General features: G+C 30.9%; 1 protein-coding gene and 1 long non-coding RNA gene across 3 annotated transcripts in view; both read right to left on the bottom strand.

The window, feature by feature from the left end:
* LOC123696486 (hemicentin-1-like) overlaps window positions 1-15663 on the bottom strand; it is a 91447-nt gene that overhangs the window by 73889 nt on the left and 1895 nt on the right. The window lies entirely within an intron of this gene.
* Window positions 1662-2532, bottom strand: LOC123696504. Its single transcript, XR_006752087.1, has 2 exons — window positions 2334-2532; window positions 1662-2079 (listed from the first exon to the last, which is right to left on the bottom strand). It is a non-coding gene; the product is annotated as an uncharacterized LOC123696504 (long non-coding RNA).

Raw genomic sequence — 15663 nt, forward strand, 5'->3', positions numbered from 1 at the left:
ATATTATAACGTAGCATTTATTTTAATTTTCTGTCATCTGTCCTTCCACTATTATCCACCCACTTCACAGTTCACACCTTAACTAAGGATAGAAATGACAAAAAAGTCATATTAAAATATTGTTATTTCCTCCCTTCCTATTAATATATCGTCACAATCATCCCACATCCAATCTAATAAAAACGTCACCACTCTATTGTATAATAATCACCTACGTGTCGTGTGACGCCTGCCATCAGGTGACGCAGATGTCATCCGACTCCATCATATAAAAAAGTGTAACAGGATCCCGCCTATCCGTCACATAGTAAAAAGTAAAAAAGTAAAAAATATAAACATAATAAAAACTAACCAATTTACAACAACAGACTTATTGTTGTTCCAACTGTTGGAATCGTCCATGATGCTACTTAGAAAATATAATCCATACAAATATTATAAAGCTGAAGAGTTTGTTTGAACGCGCTAATCTCCGGAACTACTAGTCAGATTTGAAAAATTATTTCAGTGTTAGATAGCCCATTTATCGAGGAAGGCTATAAACTATATATCATCACGCTAAGTCCAACAGGAGCTGTGCGATGCGGGTGAAACCGCGGAGCACAGCTAGTAATTTACAATATGCCTACTAAAAAATATATAGGTAGAGCTAAAGATTTTTATTATTGGTTTTAATAAATTTCAGAGAGTAATGCAGTTTGTAGTACATTCTAATCAGCAACATCGCAATAGCATAACCTTTTATCACTAGGTACTCAAAGTTTTTATTTTTTCAATATTAACAACCAAATTCAAATTAAAAATAAAGAATATTAAAAATTAAAAGAAATAACTTTTTTTTACCTATTGAACTTGACTTTACTTATTGAAAAATTTATTCGAACATTGTTATAAATTAATTTCTTTTCTTGAAAGAACCATACTAAAACAGTGAATTCACGAAAATATTAAACTAACTCACAACTCAAATAAAACCCGAGTAGAATAACCAAACTAGATATTTCTTGTTAAAATCTCGGCGCTCAAATCGAAATTCCTTGATGTCTCGCAGAAGTCAAGTAGAAAGCAAACATCAAGGCGTTTCGTTTTACTTGAAGAGCACTGAAGAACTGCATTTGTCCCGCCCTCAGAAATTATTCCAACACTGCCTGGGGGAAAATAACTATATAAGTACAGTCAGCCTGAGGAACCATAAGACGTGGTCACAAATTACAGGCTTTATGCCGTAACAAAAAATTCAACAAAAACCTAATGATATACTTTTGTTGTTGCTATTTGTGATGTAATACGATTAGTATCTATAGATAAAGATTATTGTTTTAATATATAATAATCACTGAGTCATGTTCAACACGGATGATGAGAATACATCCTGGTATTATTGGATACATCCATGAGAATGAGGATGTTTGTAACTCTTCAACGCAAAAAATAACTGATCGGATTACCACGCGAGGGAAGCTACGGGATTCCTATTTTATAGTTAATATTCCAAGGTATCGTAAAGGCCCATCAATTTTTTATGGTTAACATTAGCGAATAATGTAACATCATCGGCATGACGGAGTTCATTAATAATATAAGATACATTCTTAGATAGAGGAAAGTCACCAAATATGGAATACCATTTTGTTTTTGGGATATAAAAATAAAACTTCACATAAATTAAATCAGTTTATTGTTTTTACTGATCAGTCATACATCTATGAGTAGTAATTAATAGCCTTTAACCAAAAATATCAGTAATCAAATTAAAATCTTACACAAAAAACAAAATCACAAAAGAGTAACCAAATATGGAATAGGTACCCATATATGGAATATAAGCAAAAATCAACATAACAATGACAAAAATATAATGAATATCTTTGAGATCAATTAAATGAATATAACATATTGTGATAAATGAAAGGAGTTACGTAATTACTTGCAAAAGTCACAAATCCAGATCCATCTGGAACAGCACATCATAATTGTTCAGAGCCCATACATCAAGCATTTAATTCAACTTTCTCCACTTTCATCCATGGAAAGAAGTCTTGAACAGAACATCCTGACTCTGCTGATGCATGTATGTTACTAAAAACAAATATTACATACAGTTTTTAAAGAAATAATAGCAAGTTTATAATATTCCATAATTAGACACCGATGACTGTCCATATTTGGATTTTTATACTAGTTCAAACTCTTCTAAATATTTTTTTTAATTCACAATATTTTAAAGACAAAAGATCACATAATGGTGAAATAAACATAATACCCGATATACTAAATAGTATAACACTTATCGAAATAAACATAATAGCCGATAATACTCATTTATTACTTACCTAAAAAAATTTCTGCACGGCAACAAAACAAAACACGCCTGCTACATGTAAACCGTTCGCGCAACTAACTCGATGGTGTTAGTGCGATAATTAGTACACCAAATGAAACAAAAGATGGTCGAATGTTGCGATTCATACTTATAGTCTTAGAGAAATGAAGGAATTCCATATTAGGATACTATTCCATATTTGGTGACTTTCCTCTAAACAAACATCCTTCACAGTTCATTTACTACCAATATTTTAACGTCCATATAGTTTCAAGGAATTCAAACAAAAACGCCAAATACCAACAAGAACTTGTACGAAAACTTCAAATATTGCATTGTCATGATCACGGAGTGCATCTATTACCGATATAAAATAAAAAATCACTACAAAAAGTACTCGATGTCACGCTCATGCAGGTCGCTGTTTCCCACGCTCTGAGCAAACAAAACCTTCTACCACGTGATGTAAGACGACACCGAACGACCCTACGAGCATTCTCAAGAAACATTGCTTGCTAGCTATCAAGACGAAGAAATGCAGTCAAAGTAAAGCGGCAATGGATAAAGAACGGAACGGTGAAAGGATGATAGAGCATAGTGACCGCGAAACAATATCCTAGGTTTGTGATCGTATTATATTTTGGTACTAGAGCTATAAAGGTTATATTACATTAAAGTTCGTGAGAGGCCCATCTAATACATTCAATACTCATTGCCCATGCTTATATGTACAATATTGTGTACTGTGTCAAATTCTATGTTTATAGAAAGCTAAATAAAATACTATATTTAAAAATTACAGCTCTATCGTCTGTGACAATCTAAATCCTTTTATTTGAAAAGGATTTTTCCCCGAGCTTTTCAAAATTGTATTATCAAAAATATTTTCATACTTATATTCTTCTTATTATATTATTTTTCACTTAATTGGTAAATAGAATGTTTTTATATTACTAACCTTATTTAATACAATTTTTTTTTAATATTTAAATAACCAACTGATTGTAGTTACCCATCTGTTATTTCATTTTTGTACATTTTTTATCTGTCATGTCAAATAGTTCAAAATTTAAAAATGGAATTTAACATATCGTTCAAATCACAGATCATCGTTCACTCAAGGCGCTAAACGCTAGGCGCGAACTCATGTGGTACATCCCGTGGGAACACGTGGGGGCGGACGATAATTGTTTGCGCACACCCATAGAGCCCAGACCCTTCGGCGAACGCCTTCAATAATTACAGGCCACTACAAATTATAGCCCATGATATACCTTTGATAAACTATTCCGGATCAAAGAGGAATGCGATATGAGCGGAAAAAATGTACATTTTAAATAAAAGCCGGGCTTTTAGTTTATTGAATTATTGATTGTTATAAAAGTTTCGAACTAGAACACGGTTTGAAACAATTTTTTATTTGTTTCCACCGCTTGTTTTAATATAAATTGTAAACTCTCGATTAATAATTCACGCTATCCGTAAAATATCAACGTTAAATTTTTATAGGTAATATACTTATGTGCTTTGTTGTAATTATATTATTACAATAATTTCTGTATTTTCTTATTGTTGGAATAATTTCTCTCAGCATTGGGTTAAAATTCCTTTCACATAAGTATTATGTTTTAAGGTCGTGCTCATTACCTACTTCAATGTTACGTCGTTCTCATAATCATAAGATATAATAATTACTTTAGACATTCAAAGAGACACGGCATAACCTATTTTCTTAATGAAATATACATGTGCTAGACTCAATTCTTTCTTGTATAGGTACTATAATATATACCTACTTGTAAATTAGAATGTTAGAATATAAATGAGCCGAAGTGGTCGGAAAATACGAAATTCTATGTTATTATTTTTGAAACATTTTTGATTAGGGCCGATTTTTTCAATTAATTAAAGTAACTAAGTTGTTAAAATATTAATTATCTTCCCAGTAAAAATATTATGTATATAAAATACTATACGATATTCTACAAATAGGTAAGTTTAAACCAAAGATTTCAAATTTAAACGAAACGAAACCGTTTGTTTAGACTTTAGAGCACGCAAATGTAAAATGAAATACTATTTTAGGACTTTCTAATTGTCTTTTTCATTTTGGTTTACTTTTTAGAGCTCACTCTCGTAATAATTTATACTTATTTTCAACGCATTAACCATTATTTAAACAGAAAAAAGGTAAAGTATTATCTGGCAAACATTCTGAAAAGCATATTTTATTAAAATAGTAGGTTATTTTAATAATAATTGCTTGTCAAAAAATGCAAGAATATAAGCACTTACAGTAAATTAATAATGCGCATGCAAATCTTTGCTAATTATCGTATTTCCAAAATGTATTTCCTTTGACTAAACAAATTTTACTAAATTATGCATGAAGAAAATGCATTTAACCACTCTATATACATATTATGTCTTCGGACGCTGCGGGAATATGACAGTTACCGAACTGTGACGAAGATTTCTATGCGCATTATCACTTTTGGAGTACTGTACATAAATGCTATGCTGATCATAATATATCATAATATTATGTAAGTATGTATATAAAATTTACAGTGTTGAATTAAAATATATTTATTTGAAGCATTATTTTATAAAAAAATTAAGTGCATGATTTCCTATTATCACCTTCTAGGGAGTGTACAAAAAATAGGTGTTACCGACATTGAGATAATATTAATATGGAGCAGACACCACGAACAAAATCTGTGCGCCAAGCGCGGCGGCGCGGCGCGCGCGAATGACGGCTAGACAGTCATAGATTATGCGATGTCACTGACTCACCGCTATAGAGGCGACACTTTGTTTCATTCTGTCTATTTTATTGGGTGCCACTCCTTACATGCACGTTGACTTGAAATTTTCTTTGTAACTTAATATTTATTTTAGGTATAAACTGACTTTACTACGCGGGGCTAACAATATCTGGCATATAATATAGGATGATGTAAATAGTGACGTCATATGGAATAATTTAATTTTTTCGTGTTTTAGGTTCAGTCAGGGCTATGGGAAGTTTTATTCCTTACAAATTGAGCCTTTTTTAGAAAAAAAAAATAATTTTTCCCTTTCTTCACGGCCCAGACATGGAAACCTTGAATAGAAAAAATATTAATTACTTATCTCTGAACTAGCGGTCCGCCCCGGCTTCGCCCGTGGCACAATATTTCGCAATAAAAAGTAGCCTATGTTCTTTCTCAGGGTCTTAAGATTGTCTGTGCCAAAGGAGAATGCCCATGAAAGTATGGACCACAGTACAGTGTTGCGTCAATGCCAGAGTGGTTTTGGAGGGTTCTTCGATATTCCAAAGATTTTTACCAATTGATTTTTGTGTGATAAAAACAGGGGTTTTCAAGATATTGAGAAAAATGGGAAATAACCTCAAAACTTAAATAACCCCTATTTAGTTAGGTTTATGTGTGATTTAGGTAACATTTTATCGTCCAAAGGTTATTTTTCGATTTACATATATAATCTATGCGTAGAGCTTATGCTTTCAGACAAAGTCTATCTGTTCATCGGCTAGTGTAGGTAGGCACCAGAAATCTTCCGGGACGGATTTCAAGAAAACCTAAATATATACTTAAAAAATGCCAATTGAGTTTTTATTCGGTTTACATGTTGTTGTTGTTGTTGTTTGAATCATTTTTTCACTACATATTCGAAGAAAGAAACAAATAAGAAATAACTGGTTACCTACCAAGCTATGTCATAATAATATTTTTTTTTATATATATACATATTTATATTATTTTACTTCACTATCTTTGTTAAAACAACCTATAGTGTATAAACAATACCCTATAGAGTGATTTTATGTTAATTGATTTTTTTTGTAATTCAATGAAAACAATAATCGATATTAATACATTTAGCTATTTACCATAGTAAATGTAAAAAGTTACCGCTTGGTTACCGTGGTAACCGGTAATGGACACTAAATGTTATAATAACGGATCTAAACAATTACATGTCTTATTAGATTTTACAAAACATTCCCTGTTCAAAATATATTTTCCGATGGTAAGAAGGCCTCTAAATTGCCGAGATTTTTTTTAATAGTATTGTTGTCTTGATGCATGAGAAAAACCAGTACCAAAAATGGGCATTCTCCTTTCATCAAAATCGGTCCAGTAGTTTATGAGCCAATTACAAGCAAACAAACAAACAAAGTTTTCCTCTTTATAATATTAGTGCAGATAAATAAATAATAATTCAATTATACGTTCAAGTCAGTAGCTTATACAATATCAATTAAAAACTTGATTAAAATCAATTAACAAAAAAAAATTGGTGATTGAGTAATTGATTTTCATATTTCATGATTTCACCTTTTTTCAATTAACAACCAGTCTATGCTTTTCTAAATATGTAAAATTATTATTTTATACTATAAAAATATACGCCAGCAAATATTACTAACAACACTTATTTCATGCCCAATGTCATATCTTAAATTTTTAATCTATGACAAAATGTCGCCCGCCAAAAATTTTGCTCTAACTAAGTTTTAAAAATTATTATCTAGTTACTTACTGATGAAAAGTTATTCCTTTGCACTTTTCCGTATTCTTTGTATTATTTGTGCAATATCGTAACACACACGTAGGCATATTTGATGCGTTTCACTTTAAAACAAATAAAAAATGAGCGTGACGTTCGCGCCAAAGAGCGAGCAAGCGACTGAGTGCAGTTACGCCACATGACGTATGTTGAGTGGAACATAAGTGATGTAGGCGGTATCGACTCCATATTAATATTATCTCAATGGTTACCGACATAAAAATATCGATTTCCGTTTGTCGGCCCGGGCGCAACGATGCACGACCTCATGTTGTGTTGTAGATTGCTAAGAATTCTTTTATTTTAAAAAGAATCTTTATCAGGCTTAAATGTGACATTATACATAATATAATGAATTACTGCAATAATTAACTAGTACCTACGTATTGTGTTGAAAAATATGTTATCTCTTATGAATTCTTTTTAAACCCAGAAATTATTTTTTACACTTATAATATTACTTACGTATTCTGCCCATACTTTCTATTATTTTTACTTCAAAACCAGACATTTTAAAATTGCCCGGTTCAAGTGTTTACCTCCAACATCTTAGTAATCTTGTTGGGACTGAGTAAACATTTGCTGAGCCGGTAGCGACTAAAAAAGGACTATTCGTAAAAGGCATGAAGTTTGACAAAAAAAATATCCAAAGGATATGAGTTGAAGGGACATAAATTGAGCAGTCAAGCGTCAATAATTCTGAAGTAAATTTTATAGCTATTCCTTTTAGGTGGTAGTTATTGATTTGTTAATCTGCCTAGACGAAGTTTGGTGGAAGTTTTATAAAACGTATTCATTATTGTCTATATTCATTTTAGTGTAGGTACAGAATATTTAAGTAAATATATATTCACGAAAGATATGTGTAAATAAGCGTTTAACAATCTTTCCAAAAGGAGCAAAACAAAGTTAAACGGCTATTCCATAAAATTAAGAGCAATCGTCGCGTCTCTCTACATCGTCTTATTTTGTAAATATTCTGTAGCTCTTACGCGGCTTTATCCTCGTGGAAACATCAAATACCTATTTTATTTACTACTCTTGCACAGATTTATAATATATTTACTTACATTATACAGTGCACCTTAACAATTATTACAAAAAACTAAAATTTACATTATTCAAACATTTAAACTAGAATTTGTCTCTAAGTATCTCAAATCACTGTATACCTAAACAAAAAGGTCGCATTAATAAATTATGTTCATTGATTCTTTTGTTTGTCCATATCACATTCATAATAATTATACAAAAAAGAAGTTTATCAGTAAACGACTTACATAATATTAGTCCTTACAAATGGATTTGTCATCACTTTTTTGCGAATTACGTCACTAAGGTAAGCCCCAGGGCAAGCTGATAATGGCTTTTTAAGACCCCTCAAGCGTTTATCGAAAATAGATAAGGGTATTTCTTGTAATGTGTTTGTAGAACTATCTTATACAAATGTATCATATCAGTATGACGAAGCCTTAATATTGACTTCCTTTTATTTATTCACCTTTATCGATTTTGAAGGTATGTATGTAGGGAAAGTTCAATTTTAGAGCGCTCATTATCAATTATTTGCCACCGACAATGGTTATCAACGTTTTATTTAACATAAATTGTTTTGTAGGAAGTCTGAGTTACTTGATGTATTTTACAAACGAAAGCTCCTGGAAGAACTGCATCTAGAAAAAAGATTTGGGTGCAGTACAGATACATCATTAATCTATTTATCTGTTTTAGCGTGTAATGCTTCCTATTCTAAGTATAGGTAATTATACCTTTTGCACAGTTGCATAGTCTCTACTGGGCCACCATTTTAAATTTTCTTTTTAAATAGTTACACGTTGAAAATATTTTAAGCCTCCAATACCCTTATATCATTGTTACTCTCATGATATAATAACTCATTAGAAGCAATTTTAAACGTAAAATTTTATATCATATATCTTTATTAGAGCCCGTGGTACGTGCCACGTTCGTTAAGATAATAAATCAGGCTGAACGGGTCAAGCAGCGTCCTTTGATGAGGTTTGAATCTAGATATTATAAGATCGTTAACACATTGAGGTAGTTGAGGTAATTAATGTATAGAAAAATTATTATTCTGGAACAAAGGATTTTGTGTTTCAGTGCAGGAATAGGGATGGTTGGTTTGCATTCTTGATTTAAACAGGGGTACAGTTTTCACCGAAATACATTTTCCGTTGAATATTTTAAAATATCGTGAACTTGTTAAAATTTCCTTAACTCTTTTTTTTAGCTTCTGCACCAAAAAATGTGATTTTTAATTTCATGTTTAGCAATGCTACGTATGTGAATTTTACTAAAATTATAATTAACAAATTGCCACATTATAATTGGATATAACTTTTACCTTTTTGACTACTTAATAAAAAGGCATGCGTAATCTACACTTTCTTATAAATTATTCATAGGTAAAAGTACTTCACAAATTTCTCATAAAACTGCACATTTTGTTGCTATTCTTGCTATAGAAGAAGACGCTATAGAAAGCGATACACAATGTCCTTATCTAAACTCGGATGTGTTGCCAAACCTGAAAAGTTATTGGGTTTTCACAGTCTTGTAAGAAAAGTTAGGAATATATAGCAAGCTGCACTTATGTTTATAATACTATTTTATGAAAATGTTTGGAAAGGACAATATGGATTTAAATAACACTATCAGAATTTTTAAAAGACACATAAAGAGAGCATAAAGTACGAGTAGTTTACAGTTTAAGAGAGTTTAAGAGTCTATAATTTAACATGAATTGAAATTAGATTTCATAGTGATTATCTTAATTATTTAAACCTTAGTCGGTCTGTCTTTTCCTGGCACATATGAAACGCAAATAATTATAATAAATTCAGTCTACTTTACGAAGAAAAACAATGAAGTCTGGATAGAGTAAAACTCGCTCTACAAATTGGAAGCTATTATTTGATGAATTTTTAAACAACTGATTGTTGTCTGAGACACATCCCATAAAAATACCGAACAATTTTTTTTATATGAAATCTTTTCATAAAATGCAATCTCTTCTCCCTCCATCGAATGAACGAACAAATTGGGAGTCTCCCCAATATAATTTTTCTGTCATCACTAAATTGCATGGTCCCTTAATGTAAGATTAGGATTTATTGTTATAAGGGTGCATTGTGTTAATATAATGTCTTTTATGAAAATATTATGACATTTATTACAGGGGGTAATGGAACTTATAACTGGTTTGAGATTTTTAATACTCAGATGCGCTCTTAATTGTCGCTTTTAAAAAGCAATCATGGCGCTGGTGTTCATGTAAAATCGTATTTAGCTTTTGCTAAATGGCGAATCTGCGCTTTAAGATGAAATTTATGTTTATTTAGGTATAGCTTATTTTAGTAAACTGTAATTCCTTATTATATAATCCATACTAATATTATAAATGCGAAAGTAACTCTGTCTGTCTGTTACTCAATCACGCCTTAACTACTGAATCAATTTGCATGAAATTTGGTATTGGTATATTTTGATACCCAAGAAAGGACATAGGATAGGTTTTATCCCGGAAATCCTACGGGAACGGGTTTATCTTTGAAAACGCGGGTGAAGCCGCGGGCGGAATGCTAGTGTCATTTAAATGAAGGCTGGTAAGTAATAATACACATTTAAATATCGTGTAAATATCTATCATGATAATATCTGCTCTAAAATTTCTATTTACCAATAAAATTACTATTACATACAACACATTGTTATCTGATTGTAAAAACTTTACAAAATACCATAACATCTCTAGTATATAGAACATTTTAATACTTCAGAATTACCTGAAGCAAAAAAGCTGTTATAATATTCAATATTACCTTCTGTTATTGTCAATCGATCAACTCATTTCATACGATACTTACAATTTCGAGGACACTCCTGCAGCTCTCAATAAATGAAATGAAACAATCGGTGTAGGTATAATAAAAAATGGAAGTTTCTATAATAATGTATATATAAGGCTTTATTGTGTAATTTAGTTCTCTTGATTATCATAAGAAAATATATATTTCTTTGATTTAATACTTGTATAGCCTAGAGTAAGGAGCATTGGCCGTTGATTTATTTATTTCTTAAATTGATTATGAGACTATGATTAGTATTTATTGTTTGTAATATCTGTAGCGAGTTGTATTTATTTCTTGAATTATTTTTGGGGAATTGATGCAGACTTTTTGGTTCATACAAATACACAAACAACAAAAAATTAATACCTATTACATAATAATTTTACTATCCAAAATAATATTATAGAAGTTACAATATACAGACTAGAGACTTATATGATGTGACGTTATTTTGGACTAAAACGTAAAATACTTCTAAAGGAAACTTATTTTAAGTCTAAATCTGTGAGATTGATTTCAAAATTTCCCATTATCGAGTTAAACTTAAACCAAAAAGTGTAAACAATCCTGGAAAAGACATACAGATAAACCAACACGTAGCATGTGTTTTACAAAGTACAAAATTGAAACGACTCTATCAAACATATCTGCTGTAAAATATTTCATACAATAACTCTTCACACATCGAGTTCACAACAGATGGTATACGAATTGATTTATTATTTCAATACGAATCTATACTAGTGAATTATTTCGTATATTCAGAATAAAATTATTTACGTGAATTTAAGGATTTTACTCATAAAGTACTAATACTAATATAGTATTACATTATCTGTGCTAATAGGATCTTTATTAATATCACAGATAACATAATACTAAACTAGTACTAACTACTAGTACTATATTGTACCTACTTATGATTGAAGTAAAATAATTCCTCCAAAAAAATTAGTCACAATCGAATTAAGGGGCTGTGAAAGCGTAAGGGCCCGACAGATTTACTTTTTCCTTTGTTGTTGAGTAATATTAGTGTGAATTAATTAACTTGATGATGTCAAAGTAATATTATTGTGTGATAATGTATCTAGAGGCATAACTTATAACTTGTATAATAAAAGTATGAAGTAGGTAGGTACCTACATAATATATTATATGATATTATTTTAGTTTATTCTTTCATACATTGCCTATTTTACAGTATAACCTTTTATTCAACATCTGATTAAAATTAAAACTGCTTCTACAAAATAATTTAACACCTAAAAATCAAATCTAAAAACCATAAATTTACGTTTAACATTACCAAATAACAACCATCATTATTATTAAATATTTCCACGCACACGAAAAACCGTTGGTAAAACTGTACATTATAGGGCGTGGAGTTGAGAGTCGACAATTTTTTTGTGGTTAGCTATTGTCCTATGGAACCCAAATCTGAAATTTCACACCAAGGAAACTTTTAGTTTTTGAGTTACGAATTTTTGAAAATCGGAACATTACTATAGAAAGTTACTCCATCTTGTTTTTGTTACGCATATTTATTATTTTGTCAATGTCAAATTTGGCGTAAAACAATTCGAGACGCTCCGCTCGCTGCGCTCGCTCCGCTCGATTGTTTAAAAAAAGTCTAACATAACCTAACCTAACTTGTTTCGAGTTCGGAGAGTTTTTTTTTTCGTAAAAAGTTAAACAAAATAAATTAAGTGTCAAATTTGGCTATTCATTTCACGTAAAACAATTCGAGACGCTCCGCTCGATGCGCTCGCTCCGCTCGATTGTTTAAAAAAAGTCTAACATAACCTAACCTAACTTGTTTCGAGTTCGGAGCGTTTTTTTTTTCGTAAAAAGTTAAACAAAATTAATTACTCTACTTAATGGTTAGAAATGTTGTACTTGAAATGAATCACACTAAGCAGGTACTGTGTGTCAGGTTGACATTGACAAAACAATAAATATTATGCGTAACAAAAACAAGATGGAGTAACTTTCTATAGTAATTTTACGATTTTCAAAAATTCGTAACTCAAAAACTAAAAGTTTCCTTGGTGTGAAATTTCAGATTTAGGTTCCATAGGACAATAGCTAACCATAAAAAAAATTACGACTCTCAACTCTACGCCCTATAATGTACAGTTTAGCCAAACCGTTTACCAATTAAACGATAATTCACAAACAAGCTTACACAATTAAATAGTTGAGAACACGATTACGCTAATGCACCGTTATCAAGCCTTGACTTTTACTCTCATCCTTGATCTATTGAACCATCTTGAGATTCTCACGGGCGGATCTTGTAGTGAACTGTTTTTTTCTTAGAGGTTTTTTATTCTAAACTCTATTGTCTATACTCTATGGTAATGTTTTTTTTTTATTGAACAGCGGGCAATTGCTCCGAGTGTGGCTCCGAGGGACAAGCCATGTTTTGTTATTTTAAATTTCGAATGACATTTATTTTTTCATAAACTCCGTCTAACAGTATAATATATTTTACTAGAGGTCCGCCCCGGCTTCGCCCGTGGTACATATTTCGCAATAAAAGGTAGTCTATGTCCTTTCTCGGGTATCAAAATATCTCCATACCAAATTTCATGCAAATTGGTTCAGTAGTTTAGGCGTGATTGAGTAACAGACAGACAGACAGAGTTACTTTCGCATTTATAATATTAGTATGGATTTCAAATTGAAGATGAAAACTAAATTCAAAAGGTATCATAATTTCTAGAAAACACTGAAATCTCACGTTTTACCCCCTGGCCCCTCGGTAAAATGCATTAATGTCGGATTAATAATGATTTTATCACGTTTTAAATCCTTTGTGAAGTATTTTAATTCTTAAACTATAATCCCATTTGAAATGAACTAGATTCCAACTATTTTAATGCATAAAGAGTACGTCTTATTATATTTGAGTATTGCGATATGTTTGTGCTTTGAAGATATCCAAAAATAAGTACACCTGCAATCGAGTATTAAAATTATAATAACCCAATAGTTACAATGAATCAGGCTGATACGCGAAATCAATGCCACAGATTTATATATGTATTTTAAAAAGATTTTAAATCTATACTAATATTATAAAGCTGAAGAGTTTGTTTGTTTGAACGCGCCAATCTCGGGAACTACTGGTCCGATTTGAAAAATTATTTCGGTATTAGATAGCCTATTTATCGAGGAAGGTTATATGCTATAAATCATCATGCTAAAATCAACAGGAGCGTAGATATGCGGGTGAAATCGCGGGGAACAGCTACTCTTTAATAAATAGTTTATAAATATAGTATCTCAGTGTAGTTATTGGTTGCACAGTGAATATTTGAGTTTTATAAGTGAATTTACGATTGAATAGTATCTCAAAACTCAGACATTTATTGTACAGAACTAGACACAAAGTTTGACTGGAATCAAGTTGAAGCGTTGCCGTTGGTCAAATCTAGCGAACGAAACAACTTTGTCGAATTCTGCACTATATTATTCATTTCGTATGAAGGATTTTGAAATATAGTTGTGTAATGCAATCATTTTATGGCTCTATGTACATTTATATTATACTTCCGTACACTGAATTTTAAGGTTATGCAAAAACGGTTGAATTTTTTTTAAAACTTATCAGAGGTCATTTATAAGCTAGATTACAGAAAGCGCAGTTTTTAATGATGTTCGCAGTCATAAACTAAATAATAATATCTATTTATAAAAATAGTGAGAAAAAAACGAGAGAAGAGCGACAAATCACGTAAGTATTTATTTCCTACTCGCTATGGTTACAGTTACGTGGTTACTACGCTAATGGTTCAATTTTAAGACTTAATATTAAGGAAAATACCCAATAAATTTTAAAACATTAATTTAGTATCGGATAGCATCGGTATTATGCAGATAAAAGTTTACAAATGGTTCCGCGCCACTGCCGTAAGGGAGAGTACAAGTCAATAACCGCAATTCCGCTTTGAATTACTATTAACTCATTCTTCATTGGAAGCCTTATATTTTATTATATGTATACTAATGTCCCTAAACACTTTCTTTCATAAATAGGCAAAAGTAAATAAACCCAAATTTAAACTAGACAGTTAGGTAAAAAGGTAGAGCCATTGGATGTTTTCTAGGTACCTATAAAATTATAGTAGAAAAGTAAGTTAATAATTACGATAAAATAATATACCTAACTATTCTTTTATAAATACATACTTTCCCTTCCCATCAAACGAAAGACTAATTAGAATCGATTAAAAATTATAATTTAAATATTATGTCTTATTTCGTGAATAGTAGTTATACCTACTATATAGTAATCTCTATGCAACTCTAAAGTTTCTCCATCAAAATTTATTAGTAAAAGTCTTCAGATATTAGCAAACTGGCTATCCCCATTCAGCAAAGAAGTCAATCAATCAGCGATCAGAAATACTTGTAATTTACACCCTACGTGAGCACTTCAATGGCGAAAGTGTTTTACACCTTAATGTTCGATCAGGTAAAAGATTTCCACTCTCATCCGTTGAAAGTCGTCTTGAGAAAAACTTGTGAAGTGAGGTATAGATCTGATAATAGAAAAACTTGTAGGCCTTCCGTGTTTTCGATACATACATATGCGTATAATTATGGTTACTTATATAATACTAATGAATTTAAATAGAAAAATGTAAGTTAACTTCGGAGAGAAAAACATTTTTTAAGATAGGTACCTATCGTTTTTTATTACGTGTGGAATGAGTAACACTTACTTGTTAGTTATTACGTACTATTATGTTATTACCTATGCATCATTCTCATATTTTATATTCATCCATGCGTGTCACTCAGTTAATAATTAAGTAATAATACGTTATTAAAAAAGTCTATTTTATTTAAAACTAAAAATTAAACATGTCTTCCGCATTC

Source organism: Colias croceus, chromosome 12, assembly GCF_905220415.1.
Source record: "Colias croceus chromosome 12, ilColCroc2.1".
NCBI classification, from domain to species: Eukaryota; Metazoa; Arthropoda; class Insecta; order Lepidoptera; family Pieridae; genus Colias; species Colias croceus.